The sequence below is a fragment of the Camellia sinensis genome, chromosome 11 (genome assembly GCF_055761805.1).
Source record: "Camellia sinensis isolate YWXY chromosome 11, ASM5576180v1, whole genome shotgun sequence".
In the NCBI taxonomy this organism is placed as follows: Eukaryota; Viridiplantae; Streptophyta; class Magnoliopsida; order Ericales; family Theaceae; genus Camellia; species Camellia sinensis.
The window spans coordinates 54,675,405-54,697,872 of record NC_138971.1 but is presented as its reverse complement, the minus strand read 5'-3'; the positions used below and the strand labels follow the sequence as shown (position 1 = coordinate 54,697,872).

At 35.8% G+C, this 22,468-nt stretch overlaps 1 long non-coding RNA gene across 1 annotated transcript in view; it reads left to right on the top strand.

Annotated features, from left to right (window-relative positions):
- The window catches only part of LOC114284064 (uncharacterized), a 35,362-nt gene extending 17,359 nt beyond the window's left edge, over positions 1-18,003 (top strand). Inside the window, exon 3 of the long non-coding RNA XR_003636767.2 lies at positions 17,700-18,003. This is a non-coding gene — a long non-coding RNA (uncharacterized LOC114284064). The remainder of the gene's footprint in view (positions 1-17,699) is intronic.
- The last annotated feature ends 4,465 nt before the right edge of the window (positions 18,004-22,468 follow it).

Genomic DNA, 22,468 nt, shown 5'->3' with positions numbered 1-22,468 from the left:
CACGCAAAATCCAATCTACGCTAACTTAAGCCTCTGCTCGTGCGACCTAGGCCACTGTACGAGCGGCGAAGGTGGGCGCACGTGCGAAACCCTTGTTTCAAGCCAACTTCAAATGGGCATATCTCTCATCCGGACTCCATTTTAAGCAATTATTGAGTCTAAATGAAGTCTAATTTCCAGTGGTGGTGGTCTCACATCCAAATTCCATGTATACAAAGAGACATATTTAAAACATTGAAGGTTGTTTACTTTCTTCTCAACCATTTCATTACAATTTTTCGCCTAGCTTGGTTCTCTTTCATTTCTTCCTATTTCCTTGAACTTTAAACATTTAAACGTGATATTTTTCAATGTAAAGCATATGAAATGGTTATGGTATACTTAGGGCTCTTCAGTGTACGTCTTTGACACACTTCAACATTTTTCAGACCTTACTCACCTAGGATGCTTCTAGGCATGCATTCGATACATGTTTGACACTTGATTTGGGGTTGTTTGGGATGATATAAATAAGTGCACTTTTTGACTTTTTATGAAATATGGGTTAGGTTTGGGTTGGGTTTGAAGTGATGTGTTAGAGAGATGATGTGACTTAAATAAGATGATGTGACTTAAATAGGATAGTGGCTTTTTGACTTTGTCTTTTTTTAAACATACCAAACCAAGCCTACTTGAATTAGGCTTAGAAAAGTTTTGGATAATCTAAGAAAATATTAAGAAACACTAAGTTAAGTTGGAACACTAGAAGTGAATCTAGAAGCTTGTTAGTTTAATTGTTTTCAATGCTATGTTTATGCCTTGTGTAGGTCAAGCACATTGGAGGAGAAACCCTTGTTCAAGAGCCATTTTTTAGTAATTTAGTAATACTATGTTTGATAAATTATGTTTTCAATGCAAAACTTGATTATGTTTATGAAGCGATGCTATGGTTTGTTATGAATGAACATCCTATATTCTTCTATCATGTATTATGATAGCATTCTTGGATCATGTCCCAATATTGGGGGAATAATCAATCAAGTCATGTTGGCCGAGCTCACCTTGCCACCTTCAGGTGATCGTTTAGCCAATACCCATGCCGGTTAACCACCTTGTTATCCTTAAAATGTTCATCATTATATAAATGTTTGCAAGTCAAGTTTTGTACTATCACGTTCAAGCTAACTTATGTTCAAGTTATGACTTTATTTATTTATTTATTTTTTTGATAAATATTCAAGTTATGACTTTATGCTATGTTTTATAAACCTTGTCGGTGTTCATTCACCTACCGCCTTACTTTATTACTATTCACTAGGCAATGCCTCACCCGTTTCCCTTATATATCTACGTAGGTGATGAAGAGGTTGATTACGAGGAGAAGTTTGATTAGAAGCCGGTCTTGTATGCTTGTGCTGGACTTGTAAAGCTTTGTCATGAGTGTTGTGTTTTACTTTTGTCATCTAGATCATGTAAATAGCAGGATAATAATCCATAGGAAATGTATGCTTTCATTTCATATAGTTATGCACTACTCTGAATGGATGTTTTAATTGGATACAATATAAGAAAATAATGGTTTCCGCACTAGTAAACGGAATAAATTTGTCCCAATTATTATAAGAGTTCAGTTAGTTTTGAAAGTTAGGCCTTCGGTAGTCTACGAGTACTGCCTGGTCACAACGCCATTCTGTTAGGGACGGGTTGGGGTCGTGACAATAGTCCCCCGCACATGTGGCTACGAACCCCACACATGTGGCCTAGACTTCCAACCCAATTTCAGGATTGCACCAATCCGCACATGTAGCCAGCCTTGGGCTCCCGCACGTGTTGTCTGCCCTGTTTTGCATGTTTAAGATGTTTTGATGTCTTAGACACTTTGGGACCCCAATGTAGGCATTTGACACTTGATTAACACTTGGAAAAGACTTGCAATTGAACCAAGAATGCACTAGACAACTCATGAATGGTTTAAAATGCAATGAACTAAGATTAGAAGACTTGGAATTAGGCTAATCATGTAGGAAATGCCTTGTTTTGAATACAAGTTCTATATGTGCTATCTTATGCTTTTGTAGGTGATAATCTTGTAGACTAACTGATGCAAAGTATAAAAAGCTCAAGGAAAGCTAAATTTAGAGTGATGATACTTGGACATTGGCATGATTTCATAGAGAAACTGATAGAAATATTCTATAATTATGTTTCTAGTATTATTAGAATCTTATTTTATTATTATTTTTATGTTTTCCAAGTTTTTTAAGGTTAGGGGTGTTTTGGTAATTTTATATTTTGCTGACATGGGTCGTATGGGTTGCCCATGGGTCGTCTTGTGGGTCAAGTTATTTCATTGAGTTTTATTTATATTTCTTATTTTGTCTTAAATTAGTTTTAGAAGTCAAAAATATTATAATAGTTTCCTTTTTTGTTTTGTTTTGTTTGTTTGTTATAGTTGGTTTAGGAAGTTTCCTAATTCTACATAAAGCCATGTAATGCTTATAATTCAATAGAGTTTATATTTTAGAGAATTTTTCAGAACTTTTGAAGCTTCTTATGGATTGTGTGATGCAACCCTAACCCTAGGTGTGATACCTAAGGGATTTTAGGAGTGATTTCTAGACCTATCTTCTTCTTTTCCTTTCTTTCTTTCTTAAATTTCAGCACTTTCACAGCCCCAAAACAACCCTTACAGCGCTGTCCCTATTCGTCCTACATCAGTTTGGTATCAGAGCTTAAGGTTTCACCACTATGTTCTTACAAAGTGGGAGATCCTATGTGCCACAATATGTTATACCCCATGATAAAAATGTTCCAGATTTTGAAGGAAGAGACGATCCTGTGGTGTTCTCTAATTGGCTTGTTTCAATTGAGAAATATTTTGATTGCTATCATTGGACGGATGATCGAAAAGCAAGATTTGCTAAGATGAAACTTGTAGGTTTGGCACAACTTTGGTGGTATCGTGCTGAAGGAGCTAAAAGAAGATTGGAATTGCCACCAATAAACACATGGCAAGAGATGAAAGCTAAAGCTTCAAGAGAAGTATCAAATAATCTTGTTGAGTCATGTGAGCAACTTGTTAATTCAAGACATGTCAACACTTTCTTCGAAGAATATATGCAAAGACTTGGGGCACTTGTCACACGAAATTGAGTTTTGGAAGAATCATGTCAAAGACTTGCTAGATTTAAACCTGCATTAAGCCTTATTATTAGGCAAGAAGTGCCACATCAGTCAAGATATAGCATGGAGTACACACAAGAAGTCGTTCCACAGCTGAAAGCTAGAGCTAAATATCAAAAGCTTGTGCAGTTGAAGCTACAAGTGAAGGAGAACAATCAAACCCTGCACAGGGTGAAAGATGACCAAATTTTGAAGGATAATGAGGCTCTTACTAATGATCCAAAAGCACACCAAGAAGATCTAGTTATTACTAGTGTCCAAGGTGAGGAATTGGATGCTATGGAAGCTGTTGGGACTGAAGAATCGAAGCAACCAACTGCTAGTGTTGAGCCTTCAAAGCATATGTCGAAGTTACAAGAGGATTGCAAAACTGAATTGCAAAACAACATTTTTGTTGAGAAAAAGATTGGAGAATATGGAATCCATGTCTATGGATGCAAATAGGAGCATCCAAATTGGTTGTAAGCACTATATTACAAAGCCAAAAAAGAATGGAATTGATGATGGGGCAACGCAACACTTTGATCAATTCAAGGGTTCATCTTCTACTTCAATTGCTTTAATCATTCCAGATAAATTCAGCTTTAGAGCTGAAAATTCCTTGTTGCTTTCATTGCTACCTCCAACGAAGAAGAAATGACGCTGCCAACTTGAACATTCTAATGTGAAGCCACGGATGCAATTTTAAAACTTGTGGATTCTTATACTCCAACACTTCAAAACTCGAGATCGAGTTTTTTCCAACCAAGGGAGAATGATGCAAAGTATAAAAAGCTCAAGGAAGGCTAAATTCAAAGGAATGATGATAGTTGGACATTGGCATGAGTTCATAGAGAAACTAATAGAAATATTCTATAAGTATGTTTCTAGTATTATTAGAGTCTTATTTTATTATTATGTTTATGTTTTCCAGGCTTTTTAAGGTTAGGGGTATTTTGGTAATTTTATATTTGCTGACATGGGTCGTCTTGTTGGGCAAGTTATTTAATTGAATTTTATTTATATTTATTATTTAGTCTTATATTAGTTTAGAAATCAAAAATATTGTAATAGTTTCCTTTTTCGGTTATAGTTGGTTTAGGAAATCTCCTAATTCTATATAAAGCCATGTAATGCTTATAATTCAATAGAGTTAATATTTTAGAGAATTTTTCAGAGCTTTTGAAGCTTCTTATGGATTGTGTGATGCAACCCTAACCCTAGGCGTGAGACCGAAGGGATTTTAGGAGTGATTCCTAGACCTATCTTCTTCTTTTCCTTTCTTTCTTTCTTTCTTAAATTTCAGCACTTTCACAGCCCCAAAACAACCCTTATAGCGCTGTCCCTATTTGTCCTACATCACTAGCCCAAGCACCAAGAGCCATTGTTAGTAGTACTTTTGTAAAGTTATGTTTAAAAAAACCTATACTATGTTTTGAAGCACTTGATGATGTTTGCTATTAAGATGGCATCCTTGGAATGGTCCTAGCTACTAGGGGACCTTAAGCATTTAAGTAGCACCACGATTGAGATCTCCCTTGTCACCTGCAGGAGGGATCATCTACTCAGTTTTGAGCCGGTTATTCCCTTGTTTCGTTTTTCTCTAATAGATGTACATTTCTAGTATATTTTGAAGCTAAGTTTTCCTATGATGCTCTTGACAAGAAAAGTACTTGAACTATCTTGTATTATGTTTTGATGAGAATAGTTTGTAAGCTTGATGATATTCATTCATTACCACTTTACTCTAGTACTATTCACTGGCATATGGCTCACCCGTTTGCCCTATATGTATGTAGGTGAAGACGAAAAACAAGTTTTAGAAAAAGGTTTATATTTTAAAGCTTTGTTATGTACTTTTGTAGAACAACACTTATGTATAGTTTTGGATCTTATAAGAAAAATTTGTATAAGCAAATAGTAGTGATGGGGAGTTTTTGTGTAAGTATGAATGAAGTAGTACTCTTTTTTGCAAGCTTTGTATACATGTAATATTTTAAGAGGTTAAGGAAGAATGATTTATGTTCCGTTTATAACCTATGCACTTGCTTTGAACAGACTTAATCAAGTTATGAATATTATAACGCTTCCGCATATTTGCCCTCAGGTACTATAATCCATTACTTGTTTTGTCTTGTTAGGATTTTGGTAGTCAAGACTATTGGCTGGTCACAATCTATCCTGGTTGGGATAGAATGGGGCCATGGCACATTTTACATGATCACACATTACATTTAAAAACCAGTAAAACATAATTGGTTGTCCTAAAACTAAACTTATGTAACTCTTCGACTTTTGTTTCTAAAATCCTTGTGTCAAAGCCAAATGAGTCAAGTTAGACACCAGCACCCAAAAAGAAAGGCAACTCTAATGGAAACTTTTTTAGTTTATTTAACACAGATGTGCTTCATCACAAACTTATAGCTGGTAATAGAGACCAAAGAATATGGCTAAAAACACACGAGACAAAATACCTGCATACTTCTTTGTCGGTACCACCCTTAACTCACGTTCACCATACGTAGTCCAACCAACTCTTAGAGCATTCTCAGCAGCTTCTGCATCAAAAAAATATACAAAGGCAAGACTGCATCCAATGAATAGTAAATAAATATATCATATATTCTTCTAAACCTCCAATATGCAACAAACTACGAAGACAGCTTAATCCATCCCACATGTTTAGGACTCGTAGTCATTGTTCTGCATGTTGACCCATTAGGCTTTCATGACCAAAAACATAACAATCACGTTCAGGAAGAAAAATAAAACTAAAGATAAAAAGCTTGGGAGGGAGAGAATGATGAGAGAGAAAGGCAAACCCTCTGCGTTGATCATCTGTACCGATAAATTTCACTTGTTTGACGTTGCCGCATGGAGAAAAAAGGCTTTCTATGAAATTCTCTGTCTGTGATTTATAAATTGTCATGAAACTTTAAGTGCACATGTAGAATATGCTTGCTATAAAGTCACGAGACACCAATTCGAGTTGAAAATGTTCAGAAAGCAACATTACCTCTATGTTTGGAAGTGTTGTATCGAAATTTGTCACAGCTACAACTCCAGAAGGTACGGTTTTGCGTTTTAGTTCCTTTATCTTTTTACTGTAGTAATTAAAATCATGAAACTCAACTGTTTTCAATAACTTCCATTTGAAGATAAAAGACTTGCTATACTATACCTCGAAAACTCAAGCTCAATTGGACAGCCCAACAAATGACTTCCGTTTAATTTGAGAGCCTGCAATAAGTTCATATTGAAAGAAACATATTTATTTCGGAAATAAGGTCATTAACTATTGACATCATCCCATGTTTGAAATCCACCCTTGAACGGAAGTTATTGCAGCCCAACAAATGACTTCCATTTAATTTGAGGGTGGATTTCAAACATGGGATGATGTCAATAGTTAATGAAGTTATTTCCGAAATAACTTCCCTTGAGGGTCCAGTTGAGCTTGAGTTTTCGAGGTGTAGTATAGCAAGTCTTTTATCTTCAAATGGAAGTTATTGAAAACAGTTTGAGTTTCATGATTTTAATTACTATAGTAAAAGATAAAGGAACTGAAACGCAAAACTGTACCTTCTGGAGTTGTAGCTGTGACAAATTTCGATACAACACTTCCAAACATAGAGGTAATGTTGCTTTCTGAACATTTTCAACTCGAATTGGTGTCTCGTGACTTTATAGCAAGCATATTCTACATGTGCACTTAAAGTTTCATGACAATTTATAAATCACAGACAGAGAATTTTATAGAAAGCCTTTTTTCTCCATGCGGCAACGTCAAACAAGTGAAATTTATCGGTATAGATGATCAACGCAGAGGGTTTGTCTTTCTCTCTCATCATTCTCTCCCTCCCAAGCTTTTTATCTTTAGTTTTATTTTTCTTCCTGAACGTGATTGTTATGTTTTTGGTCATGAAAGCCTAATGGGTCAACATGCAGAACAATGACTACGAGTCCTAAACATGTGGGATGGATTAAGCTGTCTTTGTAGTTTTGTTGCATATTGGAGGTTTAGAAGAATATATGATATATTTATTTACTATTCATTGGATGCAGTCGTGCCTTTGTATATTTTTTTGATGCAGGAGCTGCTGAGAATGCTCTAAGAGTTGGTTGGACTACGTATGGTGAACGTGAGTTAAGGGTGGTACCGACAAAGAAGTATGCAGGTATTTTGTCTCGTGTATTTTTAGCCATATTCTTTGGTCTCTATTACCAGCTATAAGTTTGTGATGAAGCACATCTTTGTTAAATAAACTGAAAAAAGTTTCCATTAGAGTTGCCTTTCTTTTTGGGTGTTGGTGTCTAACTTGACTCATCTGGCTTTGACACAAGGATTTTAGAAACAAGAGTCGAAGAGTTACATAAGTGTAGTTTTTGGGACAACCAATTATGTTTTACTAGTTTTTAAATGTAATGTGTGATCTTGTAAAATGTGTCATGGCCCCATTCTATCCCAACCAGGATAGATTGTGACCAGCCAATAGTCTTGACTACCAAAGTCCTAACAAGACAAAACAAGTAATGGATTATAGTACCTTAGGGCACATATGCGGAAGCGTTATAATAGTCATAACTTGATTAAGTCCGTTCAGAGCAAGTACATAGGTTATAAATGAAACATAAATCATTCTTAACCTCTTAAAATATTACATGTATACAAAGCTTGCAAAAAGAGTACTACTTCATTCATACTTACACAAAAACTCCCCATCACTACTATTTGCTTATACAAATCTTTTCTTATAAGATCCAAAACTATACACAAGTGTTGTTCTACAAAAGTACATAACAAAGCTTTAAAACATAAACCTTTTTCTAAAACTTGTTGGAAGTCTAGGCCACAAGTGCGGGGTTTGTAGCCACATGTGCAGGGGACTATTGTCACGACCCCAACCCGTCCCTAACAGGATGGCGTTGTGACCGGGCAGTACTCGTAGACTACCGAAGGCCTAACTTTTAAAACTAACTGAACTCTTATAATAATTGGGGCAAATTTATTCCGTTTACAAGTGCGGAAACCATTATTTTCTTATATTGTATCCAATTAAAACATCCATTCAGAGTAGTGCATAACTATATGAAATGAAAGCATACATTTCCTATGGATTATTATCTTGCTATTTACATGATCTCTATGACAAAGTAAAAACACAACACTCATGACAAAGCTTTACAAGTCCAGCACAAGCATACAAGACCGGCTTCTAATCAAACTTCTCCTCGTAATCGACCTCTTCATCACCTACGTAGATATAAAAGGGAAACGGGTGAGGCATTGCCTAGTGAATAGTAATAAAGTAAGGCGGTAGGTGAATGAACACTGACAAGGTTTATAAAACATAGCATAAAGTCGTAACTTGAATATTTATTAGAAAAAAAAAATAAGTCATAACTTGAACATAACTTAGCTTGAACATGATAGTACAAAACTTGACTTGCAAACATTTATATAGTGAGGAACATTTTAAGGATAACAAGGTGGTTAACCGGTTTGGGTATTGGCTAAACGATCACCCGAAGGTGGCAAGGTGAGCTCGGCCAACATGACTTGATTGGTTATTCCCCCAATATTGGGACATGATCCAAGAATGCTATCATAATACATGATAGAAGAATATAGGATGTTCATTCATAACAAACCATAGCATCGCTTCATAAACATAATCAAGTTTTGCATTGAAAACATAATTTATCAAACATAGTGTTACTAAATTACTAAAAAATGGCTCTTGAAAAAGGGTTTCTCCTCCAATGTGCTTGACCTACACAAGGCATAAACATAGCATTGAAAACAATTAAACTAACAAGCTTCTAGATTCACTTCTAGTGTTCCAACTTAACTTAGTGTTTCTTAATATTTTCTTAGATTATCCAAGACTTTTCTAAGCCTAATTCAAGTCTAAATCAAGTGTCAAACGTGTATCGAATACATGCCTAGAAGCATCCTAGGTGAGTAAGGTCTGAAAAATGTTGAAGTGTGTCAAAGACATATGCTGAAGAGCTCTAAGTATCCCATAACCATTTCATATGCTTTACATTGAAAAATATCACGTTTAGATGTTTAAAGTTTAAGGAAATAGGAAGAAATGAAAGAGAACCAAGCTAGGCGAGAAATTGTAATGAAACGGTTGAAAAGAAAGTAAACAACCTTCATTATTTTAAACATGTCTCTTTGTATACATGGAATTTGGATGTGAGACCACCACCATTGGAAATTAGACTTCATTTAGACTCAATAATTGCTTAAAATGGAGTCCGGATGAGAGATATGCCCATTTGAAGTTGGCTTGAAACAAGGGTTTCGCACGTGCGCCCAGCTTCGCCGCTCGTATAGTGGCCTAGGCCGCACGAGCGGTGGCTTAAGTTAGCATAGATTGGGTTTTGCGCTCTCGTGCGGCCAATGATGGCCGCTCAAGTGCCCAACAATCAGAAGTCAAGGCGGAAGTTGTTCTTCAGGTTTTTGGGCTTCCTAACTTGATTTTCTTCATCGCCAAACCTCAAAACATGGTTTCTAAGGTACAATAATATAGATAAATGATGCATGATTCATGGGAAAACATTTTTATGCATTGAACTTAAAGTTTCATGAACACGATTTTTATTAAGAAATCCACAAGTCTAGTTTCTTTTCAACTCTTTTTCTAACTTCTCCTTTTCTCTCCTTCAAAACATGAATTTGAATATACAAAACTCTTGAAAATCAAAGGAACATGTGAAGATGAAAGCTTATATGCATCAAGGACATCAAAAACCTAACCAAAATGATGAATTCCTATGCTTCCTATCTAGCTCTTCAACCTAGCCCAACTTTTTTCATTCGTTCCCTCATTTCTTCCTTATTAATTCAAATTGACCCCAACTTTTTCTCAATTTTAGATGCTAGGAGGGTTTACTACAAGATTTGGAATTGAAATCTTACTTTGAAACACTTTCTAGGTTGAATTTGAGCTAGAGTTTCCATCCCCTCTTCTTTCTCCTTTCTTTTCTACCTTTCCTCCCTCCTCCTTTCTTCTCTCTCGTTTGTTCTAGTCTTCTGCAGAATTTTTTCTCTTTTTTTGGTTTTATTGAGTTGAACAATACAAAGAGTTATAGGAGACATAAATGGGGAGAGGTGCTAGTTTGTGCCACCTAGGTGTGTGCTAGCTTAATTTGTCTAATCTTACTTATTTAACTTAGTTAACCAATGTCTATACTAATTAGTCTAGGCTCAACTTAATCACTTTTAACTTAATTAACCCTAATTAAGGCTTACTAATCATACTTAATTAACACTAGATTAGCAAAATAACATACAGCATGAAATTGGCAAGCACATTAGTCTAAGATCTTTAAGCTACTTAATTAGTGCAATAGCACATCCTATGGTTTTCAAATCAAGTCTAAAGTCATCCCCTAACTCAAGGCTCAAACAAATAGTTTCGTACACTTAAGGTTTCAACTAACTTCTTCTCTTTTATAATTCTAATAAGTCCTATTTCACATAAGCATACAACACAAGGATACATACAATAATAATATGACATGCATTATGCTTGAATGGTTGGTTGTCATAGTTTATTTCCTAAATTGTTATCCTAACAATTCATATTTTTATCTCTAGAGTATTGGAAAGTAATTAAATCAAGGTGTCTTGTGATATGGAATATTCAATGGAATAGTTATTTTGAACTGAGGTATTAAAAAATGAATGATGATATAATTATAGTACGTAACATTCTCTAGGGCGTCACAACTATGCTGCATGTGCCGGCCTTCTTGGCTGCACTTGCAGATTCACGCAGTCTTGAATCCTCTTTTCAGCTCCGAAATTCCTCTCTTATGCAAGAACACCCCTTTCCATTGTAAGGCATGAAAACATGATATTTTACTAACAAAACACTTGCAAGTTGTAGGAAAACATGAGGTTACAAATTTATTCAAAATACTTCATCAAAACCATGATCTCCAACAAGTTTACACCAACCTTAGCTTCTTTTCATTCCTTTCTTCCATGCTCTCATTTAATCCTATCATATCTTAATATTTCCTTATATTTTTCTAGTTGTGATGATCAAAACAATGAATGTAGATAGAAAACTTACTTCAAATTGAGTTTTGGAGTGCCTAATTCCAGGTCTTGAAGTCTTTTTCTTCTCTTTCCTTTTCTTCCTCTTTTCTTCCCACTCTCTCTCTCTCTCTCTCTCTCTCTCTCTCTCTTTTTGGTAAAATCTTTCTCCTCTCTTCTTGCTTCTACCTTTTCCAGCAAATTCTCTCTCCTCAAGACAAATTGTGTGCTTTTATAATAGGAGAGAGACACTTGTCTCTCTTGTGTTTAAGACTACCTCCAAGCAGGATGTGCGAGGAAACTAGGTGAGGTGTGTATATGCTGCACCTACATGCTTGCTTCACCTATGTTTTTGCTTCACCAACTCTCAAGGTTAGGTCATAATCTCACTTAGCTTAATTAATCTGTCTAATTAATCCTATTTTGTTATCACTAATCCTACTTAACATTTTTCACTTGGCATCAAATTACCAAACACATTAGTCTAAGATCTTTAAGCTCCTTGATTAATGAAAAGAACAACTCTTAACATATTAGTTCCAAGCTAGAAGTGATTCCCTAACTCCTAACACAAAACAAAGGAATGCAAATTCCTAGCATACAAGCAAATATACAATGCAAGATGAGAAAGCAAGGATAAAGAATGCATATGACATGCAAGAATGTCTTGGGTGTTAAAATATGTTAGGGAGTAAAATTTTCCATCTTTTATAAACTAAAAGATTTTATGCAAAATACTGATTCTGTTCACTAATGATTAAATAAATTTTCTCACGTATTTTGTGAGGTCATGTTTCTGGCCTAATCTTTTGCGGGAGTGAGGACAATTAATATCCCACTTTTTGAATAGGCAATCATTGTAAAATTATAAAACATAACTTTTCAAACTATATGTTTACATTTAGTAATTGAAACATGTTAGATAAAATATAGGATATTGTAACACTCTTTTTTTGGTATACATGTGTGCTAAGTAGCACAAACAAGCACATTTGACACGACACGACACTAACTTGTTGGCTTGACGATTTTCAAAAAATGTAGGACAAGATACGCTTGGTATTGTGAGAATATTAGATTTAGATTGCTTCTAATCTTGTGTTAGGCTTGATCAACAACAAAAGTAACTTACACCTATGAATTATTTATTATTATTAGTGTAATAAATAGGGTTCAATATTACATGGGTCCGATCATTTTTGACCCAATGGTTCCACAACTTTTTATATTTTTTTAAGAGTTTTTCTTGAACACTGAGAATACCCACCATTTAAAGTGTTGTAGGTTTTAAAACAAAGGATTCCACTGAATTCTTTGTTCTTATAATACTCTATGTAGGATTCCTAGGTCAATTTTTTAATGTCAAATAGATTATATTATGATTTTTTAATAATTTTATTGTTGGTAGGATTTAGACTCACATGTTTTTCTATGAACGCATTGTCTTCCCAAATTAGACGGTGCAATCATATCCTTATATGATAATTATTTTATAGCATATGGCAATATTAATTTATTCATTCTTTTTCATATATTCGTGTTCGACATCATTTTTTTATAGTATCTATTGAATCGTAAAGATTCTGGATTTGATTCACTTCACGATTTGAAAATTTAAAATTTCGATTCACGATATGGTTCTGGATTTAACAACTATGCTCCTCACTAGGAAGAGTAATATTATCACCAGCATTTGATGCAGTAGGACAACAATTTAAAGCTGGAGTTTGTAGGGCTATGTTAAGGGTTAAAGTTGAATTTTAGTGGAAAATCTAGGATTTTTTAATATTGTGGGTAAGGATGTTAGAGGTGGTCGGTTGGTGAATTCTAGGAAGATGGTGGGCACTTTAATGACTTAATATCACCAGAGGTGAGGAGGAGAAAGGCCAATGCAGGCTTAGAGATGAAGAGGTTGGTAGTGAGAGACCTTGAACACTTGTGTGTGGTGATTCTAGGATTAAGTAATGTGTTGATAATTGTGTTCATGTTAGGGTTGGTGTCTTGAACACTTGTGTGTGGTGATTCTAGGATTAAGTTGTGTGTTGATCAGTGCGTTAGTGTTGGTGTCTTGTGCTATTGCATCCATGATATGTTTATATGGTCTCTAGGAGTATTGGAGCCCAAACAAACTGTTAGATAGGTGGCAAGCTCTTCCCGATGCAACAGGAAGACCCCTATGGCTTTCCGATAAGTGTGATGACAATGTATCATGTATGCAGAGGCTAGGGTTGTACACGGGTCGAGTCGGACTGGGTTTGGTACTAGCCTGTCACTTGAACCGATTTTGTTGGGTAGAAAATTTCATCAATCGATTTTGACCGTACTAGTAGTCGAAACCATACTATTTGAAACCGACATGGCCGGTCGGATTTTGGTCAGAACCATTAGGCCAAAAATGATGAACTTTGCTCTCTCTCTTCAAACCCAAAGTCAGATGGATTTGGGAGAAGAGTTTGAGAAAAAGAAAACTATAAAGATGTTTAGATTTGAGAGAAAAATAGACAAAAACACAGATAGATCCATACATATTCCTATAAATCTTCACATAGATTTAAGAGAAGAGTTGAGATTATTAAAAAAAAAGAAAAAGAAAAAAAAAGAGAGAACAATATATAGACTTGAGTGAAAAAAATAAACTAAAAATGTATCTAAACATAGATTTGAGCATTATCGTCACCTTCATCACAAATCTGAGCAAATCTAAGCATTATTATCATCATCACCGTCAATGTTGAATAGCACCATTGTCACCGTCGACTACAAATTTCACACAATTTCCACCAAGAGTGGGAGATTAAAAGGGCAAAAGGGTTTATGGGAAAGGAGACCAGAGAGTGAGAGCATGAGAGAGAACTGTGAGAGGTAGATGAGAAGGTGAAAGGTCAGACAATGAGATGAGAGAGACTGAAAGGGAGAGAGACAAGCGTGAGATTTAAAGTTTGAGTAGAAAGAGGTGAGGTGATAAGGTGTCTTGGAAAAGATGAATATAATTATATAATCGGTGGAACTGTGATGTGGCATACTTAGCATCAGATATATACATCAGTTTGGTCGGTTTCCACGAATTTCCTTTGGCACACCCGTCACCGAAAAATGAACAGATTTACAGAATAAGGCCCGCTTCCGACCGTTGAAATTTTGAAATTGTTCTCAGCAAGCTTGGTTTGGTCGTGTGAGTTGGGTTTTTCGGATGAACCCATTATTTGTACAACCCTAATAGAGGCATGCGTGAGTCCAAGGTCTCTTTCACCTCTCTCTAGGCCTGGTCAAGGAGGGGTTGTCTTGGCTGGAAGGCAACTAGGCAATCCTTGACAAATCCTTGACCCTAGTCTCCAGTCCACGAGCCTCCAATGATCCCAAGTGGGGGTGCCTAGATCCTGCTCCCTACCTAGGCAACCAAGTGTTTGTGTGAGCCATGGGCTCATATGAATGCTGAGTAACTCAGAGGCTTAGTTTCCGCAGTCCAATGACATAAGCTGGGTGGGACCCTGCCTACGTTGGTAATGCGCTTGATGAACATAAGCAGGGCCAATGGCTTGACTATGATGCTATCAAACGGGTATGAAGATTGATGGAGTTGGAGTGAGCCATGTTACTCCCTATTGATTCAGGCTCAGTTGTTCGACTCTTCATATTGTAAGTCATTATTATGGTGTGCATACCGCCGCTTAGGCTAGGCGTGCAACCCCAATTAATCATATGAGGATGTTGTGGTGCCTTGTTGGTTTGCCACGTAAGTATGGTTCCGATAACGCGGGCCCGAATGGCTCAGTAGATATCGAGCGTTATATTACCTACAAATATCTATGGAAGGAAGGACTCAATTAAATAAGGAAAAGGAATGCATTTTGGACTGTTCTAGGGGCGGTGAACAGTTACCATGAACACTGTTATGGTGTTGTTAATGTGCAGAAACTATTAGAAAGGAACAAGAAAGAGATAGATTTAGGAATCACTCCTAGAGACCTTAGGCATCATACTTAGGGTTTGATTGCATTCACACAATCCTTAAAAGAAAGTTTCAAAGCTCTAAAAATGCATGATTTTCTAGAGTTTAGAGACTTTCTTCACTAATGATGACTAGGATTTCAAAAGAGGATCTAAGAACAAAGAAAACCATAAACAAATAACCAATTTAATAGCTTTACTCACAAAATAACCCATGGGTAACACATATAGCCTATGTCCAGAAAATTCTGAAATTAGGAAAATACCTCTGAACTTAAAAAATTGCAAGCAAACTACATAACATAAAAAGAGAGGCTAAAAGATAGCTATCTAAGGTCTTAAGTGGGTTGCTCATTTTCTAATACATGCAAGATCAAAGTTCAAGCCTTAAAAGCATTTCTTTTGTGCCTCTTGTACACATGAAGAGGTTGTTTCCACTTGCCTCCATCACATTACTAAAGTACACATGACCTGATTTATATTAAACCATGCCTCGCATATTATGTCATGGCATATGTTTGCTGTATGACTTTCTTCTTTGCTAATTGCCTTGGGTTCCTTACTTTCTAGTTGATTTCTCAAGTTGCAACTTATTCACTATGAAGCAGAGATGCTTCTGAAAAGGAGTCATATCAGTATTGTATTCGTATCGGATACTATAGATTCGTATCCAATATTTGATATTAATTTTATTTTTTGAGAAGTATCGATGCTTTTGGCATACTCTAAATCATGTATCCAAACTATTTTGAAAGAGAGATAATGTACAATACTTTACAAAATTTACGGAATTGCCTTACCCTTATGTGTCATGTATGCATCCTATATCCATATCTATAACTTTTCATAAAGTCAGAATAAATAACAAAATATAATGATATACTATTTTGATTTCGATAGTTAAAAGTAAGTTAAGTTGCATACAACATTTTTGCATATAACTCATTTAAGTATGAAAGGGAAAAGTACAAGGGCGATAAAAACATTCTAGACTTGATATCAAAATGGAATTTTCATAGGATTTACTGGAAAAAAAAGTAATTGGTGCCCATTGGCTCTTCAACTAATATTCAATTCTAAATTTCTAAATTGAGCTTAAATATAATATAATACTAAAAATTATAAGAATATTATTTTTCAGGAACTTATCGTGGCTGTACCTATATCCTATTTTTTAGGTTTTTTCGTATTAGCGCATACGTATCATAGTGTACCCATATCTTGTATACATGCCTGATAGACAATTCATTATGTTTTACCTCACCACTTCAAACGGTGGCGTTAAGAGCATGATGGAAAGAAAAAATGGGAGAAATATGAAATTTCACATGAAGTACTACATTTAGGGTATCATGGAAAGAAGTTTTGGACTAATTTTGAGCATTTGTTTATTTTAAATTAGCATGGCTTGGATAGATTTTGTCATTGGTATTTAATAGCCCAAACCCACCATAACTACTGGAGGCAGCCTTGGGCTAGGTTTCCTAGAGTTGTCCTATGGAAAGAAGTTTTGGACTAATTTTGAGCATTTGTTTATGTTTATTTTAAATTAGCATGGCATTGAATAGATTTTGTCATTAGTATTCAATTGCCCAAACCCGCCAAAACTACTGGAGGCTGCCTTGTGTCACGGACTTGGTTGTTTCTAAGCTATACGTGCGGCACTTAGACAATCTCAAGTCCTACTTGAAGATGCTAAGTCAGCCTAACTCACAAACTTGTAGGAAAGAGAAGTTAGAAGAACACAAAGAGAGAGTTTGAGAGAATGCCTTGTATATACTTTGGGAAAGCTTACAACTCTTGGTTACTTGGGTGGTTTGGGCAAATGAGGCCCTCCCCCTTTTATAGGCTACAAAGAATGTTCTAGAACCATAAGGGCAGAGAGTGTTCTAAACACTTCCTCTTACTCTTTCTCATAGACTATTCTAGATCTACAAGGATGGAGAGGATTCTAGATCCTTCCCTCATCCTCTCAAAGAACGTATTCTAGAATATACAAGAATTATGTACATACTTCTAGAATTATGTACAAGATCTACCATTCTCTTGAGTGTTCTAGAGAATTATAGTTTAGTCTATTTTAGCCTCTCTTTTGTAGCTATTCTTCTAGGGAGTTCTAGAAGTTTCTAGCATCCTCCATGGTTTTCATATTTTCTCAAGTTCTTTCAGGAGCTTCTAGAGTATTCCATTAGCCTCCCTTCCATGAGACTTTCTTTTGGTAGGCAATTCTGTTCAGGTAATTCGGCAGGACGTGACACTTGGGCTAGGTTTCCCAGAGCTGTCCCACATCAGTTTCTGTTTAGCAATTGTGTTTAAATTGTAATGTTCACTTTGTGTTAGCGCATGCTGCATTTGCATTTTTCACTTTATTTTTATTTACTGAACTATTAAAAACTGTTCAAAATGCCAGCAAGTCGCTCTCAATTTATTACTCTACAGCTCTCTCTCTCTCTCTCTCTCTCTCTCTAATAGTTGGGGTCCATATTTTGACAATTCTCTTGGTGTTGAATGACCACTATTTCAGAACGATTCTTTCTTATTTGTACCAATGCAGGAAAGAAAGGTAAAACTGGTACAGTAAAGAAGATGAAAACCAACTGCTGACTTTGTACCAGATCAGGAAAAGAAGACAGAATTCAACTAGTTTGCCCAACTGCTGACTTTTTGTTTGATACTGAGATTTTTGTCAAGGATTCTCTAGTTTTCAGAACTCCATTTTAGGGTTGAATTGTAGCTTGATTATGTGTATATATTTTTTGTTGAAGTATCCTGAGGTTTGCTGGCTAAAAATACAATGTTGTGCGTAGTAGGACTTGAGATTTATCCTTTGTTGGTATTCATATGAAGTTTTGTTCTAACCCCAGCATGTGTATGCAAGTAATTCTTGAAGGGGTGGTTTGGGACGCGATTTTTTGGTTAAATTATGAGGTGAAAAAGTAGTGTTTGGGATAATTTTTTAACTTTTAAAAATAAAAAAAAAAAAATTTTTGCAAAAAATAGAGTTTCAAGAAATTTTTTTGTAATGATTTTTGGCTTTTTGAAATTGTTTTTTGGACCATGTTAGGGGGCTCTTTGATGAAATCTCTCTTCTTGAGTATCCTTGTGAAGTTGTGAGGATGAAATTAAAAGAAGATTGCAGAGACTTGGAATTTGTATTTATTATTTATATATTGTGCTGTATAATTAATTATGTAGAGATCCGCATATAATTATTATTATTTTTTATTCAAACTGTGTAAAGCTTGATTTTGTTACGAGAATGAATGAAAATTGTATATGTAAATGGTGTGCCATACATTAGTAGCATGTGGCTAACTTAATTATTGAGACACAATTACATAATTCTTCTAGTTGGGTTTGTAGAGGGTGAGAGGGGTATATATCAGTTGTGTAGATTTACAACTACTATCTAATTAATCAAAACCCCAACTTCCAAAGCTCAAATCAAACCCTAAACCCCTTACATGATTTCTAAAATTCATAACAAATATAGTTTTAATGCAATAAAATTTACCACATGTTTATTTATAGACGAGGTATTGAAGAGGAGTAAAGAAATCCTTACCTCTTGAAGCAAAGAGGAGGCAATTCAAAAATCACTGGCGATGAAACAACGATCCTGTCAGATTATATGATATCCTTGCCGAGCTCTACATTTAGTTATATGGAATTAGGAGTAGAAGATGAGTAGAAGTAGATGAAAACCAAGCTTGAAAGCATGAAACAAACAAGAATGGCGGAAAGGATGAGAAGAAAGAGAAGGGAAACTAAAAAATGAGACATTTTTATTTTTTCGTGACTTTTATACACAAATAGACTGCGGGTGCGAACATAGAGATTGTGGGCACGAACAGAAGAAAAGATGGCTGTGAGCATGACCAACACATTCGCAAGTGCAACCAAGAGAGTCGCGAGCCACCACCGCAGGCCACGTACCCTCCTCTTAGCCAATAGACCCTAAAGCTATGTTTTGGTTGCGGCTTGGTTGCGGCCCACTCACAGGCACCCTTAACAAATCGCGAGTGCGAGCAAGGTGATCGCGGGCTCAACTGACCTGGAACAGAACACCAGGGCCGTTACTTCACAGCCAACCCGAAGCACACAATGGACCCAAACCACCTAAATACAAACAGAACCATTGGGACAACCTGTGTCCTAATCGAGAAAATAAAATGGGTCAAATTTTTTGACCCGGGCCAATACATTGCATAGCATATTGTCTTGCCTCATCTTTCCTTTATTTATTTATTTATTTATTTATTGTATCTCTTTCATCTATTGCTGTTGTGCTATTGCAATTTGTTGATTACTATGTGTTTGACATAATGGTTCAATAAGAAAATGCTTTGCTACCTTGCTTGGCTTACTTGTTTTACTTTTATTTATTACTATGTTTTCTGGACTTCTATGAACCAAGTTCTAGCACTATGCAATAATCAAAGTTGTGGTTGTTAGCTAATGGGATTGAATAGCTATATGTCACATCACTTGGGGGGTACTCGTGTGCGTTAAACAGTTCGGACCCTCGATCTCTTTGATCTAATCTCACAAGTGTGATGTGAAACATAGATGAGAGTCCAAATTTGGCAACTTTTATAGAAAATCTATTTTATTGCAAAATCTTTGCCAGAAATGGATTGCGTCACCAAATTTCAGAGTCGCTACTTAATATTTTGAAAAAATTAAGAAACCTATGACTAGTGCCAAGGCCACAGTTCTTTGTAACAAAAGATGTTTTGGTTCAGAACCTTAGGTATGAGATGGGAAGGTCTTTAATTGAGCACCCATGTTCATCCGATCAAAAGATAAGCCTCTACTATACCATGATATGAGTTTTATTGATTTTATATGTTCATATTTCGGTTATTAATAATCCTAAAACTTACTATGTGAAAACAAACAAGTATAGACGGTGTCATTCATTTTGAAACAACTTGATTTCATATATTTTGAAAGACTTTGAATAATGTGCAACTCAACAAAAAGTGAGTTCACAAACATATTATTCCAAATTGGACAACACACATTACTACAAAAATAGTTAAAGATTACACTTTGACAAATGAAAATATCACACTTTTATTGGAAGTGCGATAAAAAAAATTTGATTAATATTTTAATCACACTTGATTTGATTGAGTGTGATAATATTTATTTTTTATATCACTTTTCAATTGTGATTATATATATATATATATATTTTTTTTTTAAGGGGAAAGCACCATTAAATCTTTAATTTGGGAATGTTAACCCATTTAGTCCCGACGTTTTTTTGTTGGACTAATAGGTCCTATTTTATGTGTAAAGACATTAATACCCATTTTTTTAGGCGTTTGGATCAGTAATTAAGGCGTAATTTTGGGCTGGTGTTTATGTGTAATTTACCAAAATGCCCAAGAAGCTTACTACATCATCACTATCAACAACATCAATTACATCACCAACATCACTAAAAAAAACATCATCAAAAATAGGAATAAAAAAAACACGAACATCACTAAAAAAAATATCAAAAATAGGAATCAAAACAACATCATCAAAACATATCATCAGAACATCGAACATCAAACAATCATCAACATCGAACATCATCAGAACATCGAACATCAAACATCATCAGAACATCAAACATCCACTAAACACCCATAAACATCAAGAACCACTAAACACCTTTTCCCATTTTGATTTCACGAATCTGATGTTCATGAATCTGATGTTCCCTCCTTTTCCCATTTTAATTGCCCAACATGAATCTGATGTTCGAACCACTAAACACCCATAAACATCAATAACACCCACAAACACCCACAAACAGCATGAATCTGATGTTCGAACCACTAAACACCCACAAAAATTGTTTCTGCCCAACATGATGTTGCGATGTTGATCATGGCGTTGATGTTGCAGACAATTGTGAACCACGAAGGCAGAGAGGTCAGCGGTGGCGCTGATGTTGATGATGGCGATGATGTCGATCATGGCAGCTTCTTCTCGGCAGAGAGGTCAGCGATGCTGATCATGAATCTAATGTTCGAAAATGCCCTTGGGATCGCCCACGAAGGCGTTGGGAGGGATGGCTCCGGCTTGATGGGGGTTATGACCCACGTAGTATTGTTGATGAAATTGTGGAGCCATCAGAGCCTGGTAATTGCCTATGTACGGGATTCCGATCGCCGGTTCCTCCTTCTTTGCCATTTCTTCAACCTCAATAGCCTCAACGCTACGCTGATTCAATTTGTTCTTCTTCTCTGCTGCTGCTTTGGGTGCCATTAGAGAGTCTAGAGAGAGAAAACTAGGGTTTCAAAATCGAGATGAGAGAGATTGATTCGGATGTTGATGTTGATGTTGATGATGTTGTTCAATGGTGGGTAAAAATGTAAACTCTATATACAATATATCAAAAATATATATTATACCAAAAATAAAAAGGACTAAATGGTTTAAGAAAAAACACTTAGGACTAAGTAGAGCAACATTTATTAAAATGGGATTTGAGTAATTTTTCCTTTTTTTAATCACACCTTCTAATTAACATGTGATTATATTTATTTTTTATGTCACTTTTCAATTAAGTGTCATTATATCTTTTTTTTTTTAATCACATCTTTTAATTAACGAGTGATTTTATATAAAATAAAATTTTCAATCTTCGCACCAATTCTAGCCTCACCCATGAATAGAGAGGCATGATTCTTCCCTTTTCCAAACAAGACAGAATTTCCAAATACAACATGACTCTTCATTTTCAATTCTCTTTGTAACGCCCCACTACTTGCTGGCCCAAATAACTTGTGGGTCGACCAACAATACCCAAAAGCTTAAGTCCAAGTTATTTAGTAGCAAGGTAGTGGTGCTTTATATGCCCACGATCACCCATGCAAACTTCCGATGTGGGATAGGGTGTTACAAACTCCCCCACTTATAAATCCTCACGTCTTCGCGAGGGTCTATAATCAATCAGAATACCACGACAAGCTCGTGGCCAGCCCAGAATAAGTGGCCCACATGGTTGTGTGCATGGGTCGGCTCTGATACCATTTGTAACACCCTACTACTTGCTGGCCCAAATAACTTGTGGGTCGACCAACAATACCCAAAAGCTTAAGTCCAAGTTATTTAGTAGCAAGGTAGTGGTGCTTTATATGCCCAAGATCACCCGTGCAAACTTCCGATGTGGGACAGGGTGTTACACTCTTTGCCTCTCTTTCTGATTCATTAGCTCTAATTCAGTTTTCTTAGTCTGCCATCTCTGAAACCACCATCTCTCTGGTCTCTGGAATCCCCTCTCTCTCTCTCTCTCTCTCTCATACACACACACACACA